Below are 12,625 nucleotides of genomic sequence, written 5' to 3' on the forward strand. Positions count from 1 at the left end.
CTTCTCCATACCCTCTCCGGCATGTTATTCATCAACTGTCTAATGATGGCCATTCTGATTGGTATGAGGTGGTACCTCCTTGCAGTGTCGATTTGCCTTTCTCTACTAATGAGCAATGCTGAGCATCTTTTCATATGCCTGTTGGCCATCTGCATATCTTCTTTTAAACCACAGATATCACCTGTGAGAGTGATGTCTATGGATTTTTGGCTAAAATGAATGACACCTCTGCTAATGTCTCATGAATGTGCTCTGATTCCAACCTCATGTTGCTTGTCAAGGAACAGAGTGATGAGGTCTTCAGGAAAGGAATAGTGACTTTATTTGGAAAGCCAGCAGACCAAGGTATGGCGAACTTCTGCCCCAAAGAATCGTCTTATCTGAGGCAGATGGGCTTTTGGGGGAGTGAGAGGGATGGTGCGACAGTGTTTACTGAATGTAAAATAACCCTAGCCCATGTGGAAGAAAATTCCAAGGAGAAGAGAGAAGAATACAGATTAAACACCCACATGTGAACTCACACTTTCACACTTACACACACACTTACACACACACACACACACACTAAAAGAGGAGGAGGTGTGGCTGGTTGTTGCAGTGTTTTAATTAACTAATTAATGGCTGTGCTGGCTCTTCGTTGCTGTGCACAGGCTTTCTCTAGTTGTAGGAAGGGGGCTGCCCTTTTCTGTGGTTCAGGGTCTCTCACCACCGTGGCTTCTCTTGTTGTGGAGCACCTGCTCTAGGCACATGGGCTTGTGGCCCACGGACTTAACTACCCCGCGGCATGTGGAGTCTTCCCAGTCCCGGGATTGGGCCTGTGTCCCCCACATTGACAGGTATTTCCCAACCACTGGACCACCAGAGAAACCCTGTTGCAAGCTTTTTTCCCCCCCTAATTTATTTATTTTTAGTTTAAGGACAACTACAATATTGTTAGTTTCTGCCATACATCAACATGGATCAGCCATAGCTATAGTTATGTCCCCTCCACTGGGGAAATCTTTTATTTCTGGAATTCTTTTTTCTTGAAGCTGTCCATGCAGGTCTGGTCATAATGTCCCTTTAAACCCCTGACAAGATAAAAGGTCTGTCTGTTCTGCCACTTTTTATCTCTATATGAATGGGAAAGTGTTATACCTTTTAAGTTCAGAGCCTTGAGAATAGTTTAGTCCCTCAGTCATGTCTGACTCTTTGTGATCCCATGGGTTGCAACCCACCAGACTCCTCTTTCCATGGGGGTTCTCCAGGCAAGAATGCTGGGGTGGGTTGCCATTTCCTGCTCCAGGAGATCTTCCCAACTCAGGGATCGACTCAGGTCTCCTATGCTGCAGGCATATTCTTTATCATCTGAGTCACCAGGAAAGCCCACCAGTAACATAATGTGATTCAATATTTCCTCCCACAATTAACATTGCCATTGTTTTCCATTTACTTTTATCATGGACATGGTGGGATTTTGGCATCATGCTTTCACTCTCAGTGTAGCATAACACTGATGTGGCATATACCATAGATTTAAAAATAGAAGTATGAATACAATGCTAGATTTCTAATAAAACAATAAAGATATGCAACAAGCAACAAAGATTTACTATATAGCACAGGACCTATATGCAATATCTTGTAATAACCTAAAAAGGAGAATAATCTGAAAAATTATGTATGCATGTTTGTATAACTGAAAATCACCTTGCTGTGCACCTGAAACATTGTAAGTCAACTACACTTCAATAAAATATATCTATTATGAGATTAAAAAATGGAACCAGTGAAATAAATAAATTTTAAAACAAAATGAAAGAAAATGAAGTCACTCAGTCGTGTCCAACTGTTTGCAACCCTATGCGCTGTAGGCTGGCAGGCTCCAATGTTCATGGGATTTTCCAGGCAAGAATACTAGAGTGCATTGCCATTTCCTTCTCCAAATAATGCAGGCCAACTGCAGCATACTCCCTGATGGTCTGTGTACTCACTCTCACATTCCAACTCTGCATACGGTGTATTCACATGGGCACCCTGAGCTGCCCCAAAGAGCCTGAACCCAGATGGTGAGTTTGTGGAAGGCCCTGGAAGGAAGTCAGAGGCTGAGTCCCAGAATCTCCGCACCCCTCACTCCCCAGCTCATCTCAGGAGCCCTTCCAGGTTTCACCAGCATCACTCTAGAATCTCAGGTCTCCCACCTCGGCCCCTACCAACTTCCCGTGACTCAAGTGACATATGGGTCCCAGGAGACCCAGGAGGACCCACCTGCAAGGTTCGGGACCTCTCACCCAGACTCAGCCCTGCAAGTGAGAGATTTGCCACTGAAAGCTTGGGCTGATTCTCTCCCCATCAGGATCCCTGGCCCCTCAAGCTGTCTGAGCCCTGAAGTTCCCGTGAGGTGGGGGCAGGGTGGGTGTCCTGTGCCCTCCTGCAGTCCTCTCCCTGCCCTGCACATCTGGCCAAGGAGGAGAAGCTCAGAGAGGATGGAAGGCATGTCTGCAGCTCTGAGCGCCCAGCCACCCCTGCCCCCACACTGTACAGATGAGGAGACCATGGGGCCCTAGAGGACAAACAGGATGTGGTCCCTGGAGGCCTGCTGCCACCCTTCAGAGTTCCTACCGCTGTGGACTCACAGCAGGGGGCAGGCCCTCCGTGGACCTGGCTCTGATGTCTCCAGGCAGGGCTCAAGAGGCATCTCAGCCCAGACCTCAGGTCTCAACTCTTTCTCTTTCTGCCTGGTCTGACCCCCTGCTCCAGAGGGTGGGACCCAGTTTCTCGTCCTGAGTCAGCTGTGACAGCCTGGCTCCAAATAAGACTCAGAACTTTATTTTCCCAGTCCCCTCCAGAAATGGAATTTACTTCTCATCTTCAGTCAGTTCATAAATTATTGCAGAGCACCTACTGTGTACCAGGCATTGGTGCCACACAGCAGAAATACACCCATGACCGAGGTACACCCATCTTCTGTGTGTGGTTGAAGAACTCAGATTCTGCAGAATGAAGGCATCAAATGCTAACATTCAATTATCTTTTTTTTTTTTTTTTTAAAGAAGTAATCTGAGAACAACTGGGGTTCAAATCTACACTGTGAACATTCAGAAAAATGAAGATCATGACTTTGGTCCCTCACCTAGAGGCAAGAAAAAAAAAAGAAAAAAAAACCACACAAAACCAATGGATAATTAGGGGAAACATGGAAACAGTGACAGTAGCAACACAGGAGCCCCAGAATGTCTTCACTTTAAGCGATCCTGACATTTCTTGGTAAAAGAGTTCTTGGTCGGTTTAGTTCTAAGCCAGGAGAGACATCACACACAGAGAGCTCAGTGAGCAACTAAGGCTCCGTGGAGCTTGATTTTCATCCCATTTGCCACTCAGTTCACACCGGGGTCCTCATGGTGTTATCCTCTTCAGCCCTCTGCTTGGTTGAGCCAAGCCACATTGTGCCAACAGTTGATAACTTAAAAGGCACAAGATTCTCAAATCCTTGGCTTTGGAGAAAAGAAGCAAAAAAGACTAAACACGTGAATATCGATGGATTAACACAACATGTGCAAAGCCTCGCTGGGGCAGGTGTTCTCTCTGCAGCCCTCACTGATCTGGCGTGGAATGTCCAGTAGTATTATCTGTGATGAGGGCCTTTTAAAACATCTGCTCTGTCCAGCACCTTGGCACCTGGCCACATGATGCTCCTGAGCACTTGAAATGTGGGTGTGACTGAAGAACTGAATGCTTTACTTCGTAGAGTCATTGTCTGTACCTCGTGGCTGGGTAAGTACTTTATCGGCCAGTGCAGATCCAGACTAGGGGCATCTTGTTGTCTTGTTTCTACCCCTGGAACCCCAGCATCCTCAGTGCACACGGCTGGGAAAAGGCCGAGGGGCCTTCCCCAATGGCTCAGTGGTAAAGAATCTGCCTGCCAATGCAAGAGATACGAGAGACGTGGGTTCGATCCCTGGGTCAAGAAGATCCCCTTGAGAAGGGAATGGCAACCCATCTCCAGGATTCTTGCCCGGAGAATCCCATGCACCTAGGCGCCTAGAGAGCTACACAACGTCATGGGGCCGCCATGAGTTGGACATGACTGAATCGACTTAGCAGGCAGACACACAGCCTCATGTGGCAAGAGGCACCACACTGGATATCTCAAACAGAATATACTTCATCTTTTTATTTGGCCAACTTGCATTGCTTTTGTTATTGTTTCATGGGAAGCATTTTGTTTTAAATATAGCAGTCTGCACATGTCAATCTTAAACTTCCAATCTATCTCTCCCCTCATCCTTCCCCTCTGTAACTCTAAGTTTGTTCTCTAAGTCTACAAGTCTGTTTCTGTCTTGTAAACAAGTTCATTTTTGTAAGCTATTACTGAACACAGTTTTTTTTTAATTGATTTATTTTATTTTAAACTGAATAATTTGAAGACTCAACTTGCAAATTGTTATGCTTTACTGGAATTTTTGAAAAAGTAGGATGATCATGGTAAGCTACCCAGTATGTGCAATTGATTAGAATAACTTCTCCCAAAAGGTTACATAGTTAAAACAGAGTATTAGAAGACCCAGGGGATTACTAAGAGGTGGTGGGATTTTTGGAGACTATCCTATAATTGTTTTACTCCACTGTTCTCCTCAGAGCTGCAGGGCTGCTTTGGAGGAGGAGAAGGAGTGCCCATGCAGGAACCCCTTTAAAAAGAGATGTAGCTCTTCAATTTTTAACATTCTGTGTGCTCAAAGGATGGGGCCAGGTCAGGGTCAGCATGGTCTTGGTTTGCATCGAATTCCTCATAGATAGTAGTCTCAGCAGAGAGGTGCATGAGGCTCAGGAGTGAACACTGTCTCAGAGAGGGTCCTGTGGTTCAAGTGGGCGAATATCACATCCTCTGCTGATGGGTCCTGAGAGGAAGGAGATGTGAATGATGGAATGAAATGTGATCTTTGAAGGCTGGGGCATTGGGCATTGGAGGGGTTCAGGCTATGGCAAGGGTTTGGGTGGAAGGACTCACCTCACCATTCACTGTTCTGTCTTCTTTGGGCTCTCCTTCCATGATGGCAACATCTGCGAATGGAAGAGAGTCAAGGCTCTTGGGGTGGGGGCGATTCTTCTAGACCTCCATATCTTTGGTGGGGACATCAAAGCCAAAAAAGCAGGGGTGCTGAGTCTGTCTACTCCACTAAATTAAAAAAAAATCCCCTATACAAGCCCAGCCTCTGACAGACTCTCTCAGGAATCTGTTGAAACCCAAGAAGTCCATCCTACATATTCTGTTATGGACCATCGTCTAATGCGTATCAGCAGATTCCCGAGATCATAAAGGGGAGAAGAATGGATGGCTGTGGTTGAAGGGCAGAACAGGCCTTGGAATGTTCCTGGGGACCCAGGGATAAAGGGTCAACCTTCCAGTGCAGAGAGTGTGGGTTCTATCCTAGGTGGGAGAACTGAGATCCCACATGCCTTGAAGCAACTATCCTCAATGCTGCAACTGCTGAGCCCACGAGCTCTGGAGCCTTGAACTGCACCCCAGCACAGCAGTGAGGATCCCTCATGCTGCAGCTGAGACCTGATGCAGCTAAGAATAAATTAACACATATTTTCATAAATAGAACAGGGTTCCATGGGTTTCTGGAATATATTCATTCAGGGAGTACAACAATGGAAATCACTTTTTAACCTACAGGAAGTGAAAACGTCATTCTCTGCTATCAGCCCACCTCCCCCTGTGTCAGATTACACTGTGCTTCCCTCCTTCAGACTTATGATTGTGGGAGAACACCAGTGACAGCTTGGCTCTTCATACTTACTTTATGGGTAACCAGTGACAGACAAGAACAGCGAGGAAGATGCTGGTATAGATGAAGGCTATGGAGAGCTGAAGGAGAAGGTGCAGCTGGCTGGAGTGGCCTTGAGGAAGCCGTGCTTCTGCCAACGATCAAAGGGAAGAAGGTCTGGTTATTCGTTGCATCCACCCTGCCCCTACACACAGGAGTTATTGTATCCTTGTGTCAAAGCGTGTCAGCAGCTTTCAACCTGATCAGTATGGTCTCCACTTCCCAGGAGGTATCACAACATCCAGGAGAGATGCTAGCAGTGGATGAAGTAAAGAGGCCATGGAAGACCAGCAGAGTACTGAAACCAGGTCCCCCAGGCACCTATGCAGTTTATCTCTGCTGCCCCATGTGACAAGGCATGGTGATTTTGCATGAATGGGGACTGCTTTAATCCTCCCTATATTTCCCCCTCCATGCACATATACCTGGAATGGAATCCTCAAGAAGACATGACACTTCTATTTCTGAACTGTGGAATGTTTAGTTCATAAAACACTAACAGAGGAATAGCACATATGAAGGTGCTCCCTAAAACTCTCCCCTTGCCCCTCCCCCCCCATCCTTCCCCAAAGATACTGGTGGAGGGAGGGTAAGCATCTCCCTTAAGCATGGGGTCAAATCACTTGGTCTCGCTTTGTTCACTTTAGAAATTCCCAGTCCCAGAGAATGAGAAACTCAATGCCCTCTCTGGTTCTAATACAGACCATGATCTCAAATGCTGACATGACAGGGATGTTGAGGAGCCCAAAGTCACAACTGGGAGATGGTAGAATGAACACTCACACAGGGACCCTCTGTCTTCTCAGAAATTTGCTGAGATCGGAGACCGTCTTGCTTACCTTCTGTGGTGTGTGGATCCATGATTGATGGGCAAGTACTTGTAGTGGATCCTTGGGGAAAAAAGCCAGAAGGGGTGAACAGTAACTTTCCTTGCCACCCGCACCCCCATAGGAGGACTTTTGTTTCTGGAATGTTGACCTCCTGCCTGTCCTTGACTCTGTCATCTCTCAGAGCACTGATGGGGGAGGAGAGAGCTTCTGGTCCCTCACCATGAATGCGTTGAGTAGACCTTCCATCCCAGAGAAGAGATGGTGGAAGGAGGCGGGAAGGATATGCCTGGCGATGAGAGACAGCTGTAAGCAAGAGACATCCTCTCTGCTCTAGAGTATCAATGCTCCCTAATTGGAAAATCACCTGCACATCAAAGGTGCTACTGGGAAAACATTAAGAGCAAGGGGCCAATACAATCCTGATCCTCCCGAATGAGCCCAGCCTCTCCTCCTCCTTGTTGTGCCCTGACCCTTTTCTTTATTTTCTTGGATAGCCAGGACTCTGATGTGGAGCATCCATACAGGAGGTGGAAGAGGGTTGAGATGCCATCTACCATCTGTGCTCCTCTCTGGTTCTCATTGCCTCCATTTCTCCAGAAGCCCTAAGGTCCCCTGACACCAGCACAGAGACCTTGAGATAGAGCTCAGTGATACATAAGGTACTGTGGAAAAAGCCAAACAGCCTTTTGGGCCACCGCAATGTGATTTAGTGTATTGTAAAGCATGGTACTCTTCATGGGTTCTCCAGGCAAGAATACTGGAATGGGTTGCCATTTCCTCCTCCAGGGACCACATTTTGTCATGAATCTTCACTATGACCCTTCAGGCTTGGGTGGCCCTGCATGACTGGCTCATAGCTTCACTGAGGTATGAGGGCCCCTTCACCACTACAAAGCTGTGATCCATGAGGAGGAGAGAGTGAAGGACAGAGGAGTCTGTCGTGCTGCAGTCCACAAGGTGGCAAAGAGTTGGACACAACATAGCGACTGAACAGGAACAACAAAGCATAGGCCAGGAAGAGGTTCCTCACCTGTGACAGACAGGAACAGTGGGTTGCTGGAGTCTGACCACAAGTAGGGAGAGCGAGTGAAGGAGCTGTAGCACCTGTAGATCCCGCTGTGGGCTGGGGTCCCAGGACCAAGAGGGAACTCTGCCTGGAGTGCTCCGCGGGGGCCCTGCCCTCCAGCAAGAAGGTGCTCAAGGTCCTCCCCTTCCCTGAGCAGATGGAACTGGTCAAAGGTGCTCTTGGAGCTGCAGACCAAGGTCACAAGGAGCTGCAGACCTCACCACAGGGCCCCCCTGGGCTGAGAGAGAGGGTTTCTTGGACAGACCTGGAAGGAGGAGATCTTGATCTTAGAGCACAAAGTATCTCTAGTCCTAAGTATAAGACTAAAGCCCAAAGTGTGCAAAACAAGAGCAGCACTGCAATGCGAAGGCCGCCCACCGCCAGGAGAGAAAGACCTACCGTAGGGGGTACCCAGCACAGGGAAAAGTTCAGAAATAACTTTAAAAAGGGAGTGTCATTTAAAATCCTTTTAAAAAATAAATAATTTTTAAATGGACTGTCATTTAATATCCTTTTTTAAAGAAAGAATATATGTATATGAATAACTGAATCACTCTGCTGTACAACAGGAATTAACAACATCTAAAGTCAACTAGAAAAAAAAATAAAATCAACTAGACTTCAACAAACATAATAAGATAAAATAAGTTTCAAAAATCAACCAGATGTGCTGTTCTCTTGAAATAAACAGACTACTAACTAAATAAACTGCTAGGTCACTTCAGTCCTGTCTGACTCTGTGCGACCCTATAGATGGCAGCCTCCAGGCTCCCTGGGATTCTCCAGGCAAGAACACTGGAGTGGGTTGCCCTTTTCTCCTCCAATGCATGAAGGTGAAAAGTGAAATAAACAAACTACTACTAAATAAACAGACTACTAACTACTGCTGGGGACCATCAGAAAACATAGCATTGACCCAGAAGAAGAGACTATGGAGTGAAAATTGCCAGAATCTCACAGGATCTTTGACCACCTCTTTCTTGAGGGCGTGTTCACTGCTGCCCTGCCCACCCCCAGGGGCTGGAAGGGACTCCTTAGCTCAGAGGGCTGGAGGGACCTCTCCACTCTCTTTGTGCAGAAGGACATGTTAAACCGCGAGCTGAGCAATGTCAGGGTGTTGACCTCCATCTCGATCACCCAGGGGCCAGACTGCAAGGGCGTCTGGTACCACAGTGTGCTGCTGACAGAGGAAGGGAGCTCTGACATGAAAGTGGGAAACCAACCCCTTAACCAACCATCACTGGCTGCCTGAGCGGGGAATTGCCTGGGTCCCTGCTCTGGTACATTTTTCTCCATTGGTCGTTCTTTCACGTTCTTGCTCCTTCAGCCTGTCACCGGCTGTGTCTTCTCCTTAGCACATGGCAGGGACTCTGTTCTCTTTTCCCTTCCGTGTTCACACCTCATCTCTCTGGTTTGTTCCCTCTCCCGAGTTTGTGAGTGTCTCTGCATGCCTGTCATTCTCTCTCGGTACTGATGCTGGACTGGACACCAGTCCATCTGTGACACAGAGAGCAGAAGGGACTGGTCTGGCCACACCCACCTGTGATGATGATGTCCACAGGATCGCTGGGAGCTGACCACTTATAGGGGGAGTGTCTGAGAGAGCCATAGCATCTGTAGGTGCCTGCACTCGCCAAAGTCATGGGGCCAATGATGAAGTCAGCTGAGGCATACCCACCAGTGAGCATCTCTCCACGTCTCTGGAAATGCCCTGTGCTGTTTTCTTGGTGCAGGATAAACTTGTCAAACATCACCAGTGAGTGACAGTGGAGGGTCACATTCTGTCCCTGCTGCACAAGGGGCCCTGGGTGGGCTGAGATGGAGGGTTTTGTGAACATACCTAGGAGCAAAGAGGTTGTGAGCTTCAAAGTCACCCACCTTGGCCCTTCCCCTGACATCTGAAGGTGTAAAAGTCCTCCCCATTTACCAGCGGAGCCAACTACCCTTCCTGTGTGTTTTGTTGCATTCTCTTTAGCCTTGTTCTAGGGTTTTGGCTCATGTTTCTTTTTGTTCAAGACCTCTGCCTCCTCTGTGCTCATTCTAAGCTCTTTAGCTGTTGGATCTGCTCTCAGGTTCATGCATGCTTACTCAGTCACTTCAGTTGAGTCCGACTCTGTGCAACTCCATGGACTGTAGCCAGCCAGGCTCCTCTGCCCATGGGATTCTCCAGTTGAGAATACTGGAGTGCGTTACCATGCTCTGAGCTTCATCCCATCCCTAATATGTGTGGTGGGGGCTGGGGTGGGTCTGAGGATGCATACCCTGGCTCCCTTCACACTCATCTAGAATGTGGGTGCTGAGTGCAGGACGTTGGGGTGGAGGTGGAGAAAAGGGAACATTTCCCCATCTGTGTCCCCACCTCATGCCTCTGAGACATTCCTGGGACTTCTCCCTGGGGCTCCAGCTCCTTCAAATGGGATTATAGCTCCCTACCAGGTGGCAGGTGCTGGATCAGGGTCCTGCCCCATCCTCCCTGCTGGTAGGCAGTGGCAGCATCCTGTCTAACTCATGCCTAGGGAGGCTCCTCCTTCCTGCCTTGGGGCACCCCATCCCTCTATTCTACACCCCGAGTTTAAACGCTCAGAGTGGGTTCTCTTTCCCTGGTTTGGTCCTGGCTGGGAGTCCTGAGGAAGTCTTGCTCTGCATGGGCAAGTGGACCTAGGGTAGGATTGCCTGCAGGCACGGCTGTACTGGGCTGGGCTGGACCCCTCCTACCTGAGACCACAATCTGCAGGGGGTCACTGGGTGCAGACCAGTAGGCTTCAGAACATGTGTAGGACCCGGCATGTTCTCCGGTCACCGGGCCAAGGGTGAAGTTATTGAAATGATGTCCTTGGAGCTCAGGCAAATGCCTTTTCCCATCTGTTTTGAACAGTCTGAATCTCTTAAGTGGAGAATGGGAGTGACACTGAAGAGTCACAGTCTGTCCTAAGGGAACCACGGGGCTTGGCCAGGAGGACAAAGACAGCTTCTCATATTTACCTAGGAGAGAAGGAGACACAGGCTTTGAGTAGAAAATGGGAACAGTCAGCTCTCCCCACAGCCCTCGTGGGTGGGCTTCCCCTTTAATTCTTCAAACTCTTCTCCCCTAAAGTGCATCACCCTGATGCTCAAGGACACCCGGGGCTTGGGGACAGACAGAGACACAGTCAATCCAGGATGGACATCATGGAAATTCTCCAGACATGAATCACTCTTTGGGTTGACAAAATGTTGAGAACCTTTCTCTCAAAACATAAAAAACCTGGGCTGTCCAGTGGTTAGGACTTGGCACTTTCTCTGCCAAGGGCCCAAGTTGAAACTGTGATCCTGGAAAGACCCACAAGCTGCACAATGAAGGCAAAATAAAATACCACAGAAAAATTGATGCATGGAGAAGAAGCAAAAGGACTTCCCTGTTGCATTTGTTGTAGCTCAAAACGGTAAAGAATCTTCCTGCAAGGCAGGAGACCAGGGTTCAGTCCCTGAGATGGCAAGATCCCCTGGATAAGGAAATGGCAACCACCTCCATATTCTTGCCTGGAGAATCCCATGGACAGAGGAGCCTGGTGAGCTACAGTCCATGGGGTCGAAAGGAGTTGGACATGACTGACTAACACTAACACAACAAAGCAGTGAAAAAGCCACTAGACTAAAAAGAAGGAAGTAAACCTTGAACCTCGCTCCTTTGTTAGCTAACCCACATCAAATGTGTGACAAGGTCCAAGTGGCCCTGCCTGATGACCAGACCCTCCCTGGGGTCAGGTCTAGCGGGCGGTCCTACAGATCCTGTTGTTAAGGGCCAGTTGGAGATGCCAGGAGCCAGCTTGTAGGGGAGGGTCTGTGGGCTTCAGCCTCTTGCTCCCCTCTCATGATAGAAATGGCACTAAGTGGGCCTAGCTCCCAGCTCCCAGACTTCACACTGTGCCTTCAGGTCCAGAGTCCAGAGCTGGGCTAACCTCTGGTGAGAGCAAAGATGACTATCAAGGCCAATAGGAGGACCTGGGATCCACAGGACACACGGCTCTCGCTGTACTGACAGGGGTCTCACCCCAGCCCCCAGTGTCATCTGCATCAGCCCCAACTACTCTGCTCAACAGAGAAATAAGGGATGGGGAGGACTCACCCACAGCTGCCCAGATCCTCAGACTCACACAGAATCCTAGAAGGAAAAGCCTGTCAGAAATGGCTTGTCCTGATGGACCCCAGGCTCCTTGCACCCTCATCCAGGGAACCTGGTCAGTGGTGTGAAGACCCCCTGATTTCCACCATAACCCTCTCCGACTGTGTCTTTCTGGACTCACCGAGACTCAGGAGGCTGAGGAGTGTGGGGCACATGGCTCTGCTTCTGTGAGACAGGAGGCAGAACTGAGCAAAGCTGACAGAGGCACAGGATGCGGAAGCGGGCGGTGTTGTTACAGTCAGCCTGGGTCATGTCACATGGGAAGATGGCCAGCCTCTTCTCACTCCAGGGATGGAAGTCTGACCTGAGCCGCATCACGGAGCATGCCTCATGACCCGATCGTCACTTTTTGTTTCCCTAAACACTATAAACCTAAGAGGATTCAGACAGATCTTGCTGCCTTTAGGAAGTAGTAACGGTGATTCAGTGTATCCCATGCAGGATGCTTTTCCCAAGCTCATGATAAATCTCATTAACCTTAACTCTTCAAAGAAGAGAAATCACATGTTCCCACCTCGTATGTCAGGCTCAGTTCAGGTTGCCAATTAAAGACTCATTAATACTTTTATTCTGCATTCTTTTTTTCCCCTATTTTCCCCTTTATTTTCTTTTATTTTTTAACTTTACAATATTGTATTGGTTTTTGCCATGTATCAACTTGAATCTGGGACAGGTACAAGTGTTCCCTATCATGAACCCTCCTTCTCCCCATACCATCCTGCTGGGTTATGGGAGGACCAGACATGCGTATTATGGC

General features: G+C 48.4%; 1 pseudogene; it reads right to left on the reverse strand.

Moving 5' to 3' along the window:
• Nucleotides 1-2,638: 2,638 nt before the first annotated feature.
• On the reverse strand, nt 2,639-12,348 carry LOC139177227 (putative killer cell immunoglobulin-like receptor like protein KIR3DP1; annotated as a pseudogene).
• Between the last annotated feature and the right edge of the window lie 277 nt (nt 12,349-12,625).

This window comes from Bos indicus, chromosome 18 (assembly GCF_029378745.1).
Source record: "Bos indicus isolate NIAB-ARS_2022 breed Sahiwal x Tharparkar chromosome 18, NIAB-ARS_B.indTharparkar_mat_pri_1.0, whole genome shotgun sequence".
Taxonomy (NCBI): Eukaryota; Metazoa; Chordata; class Mammalia; order Artiodactyla; family Bovidae; genus Bos; species Bos indicus.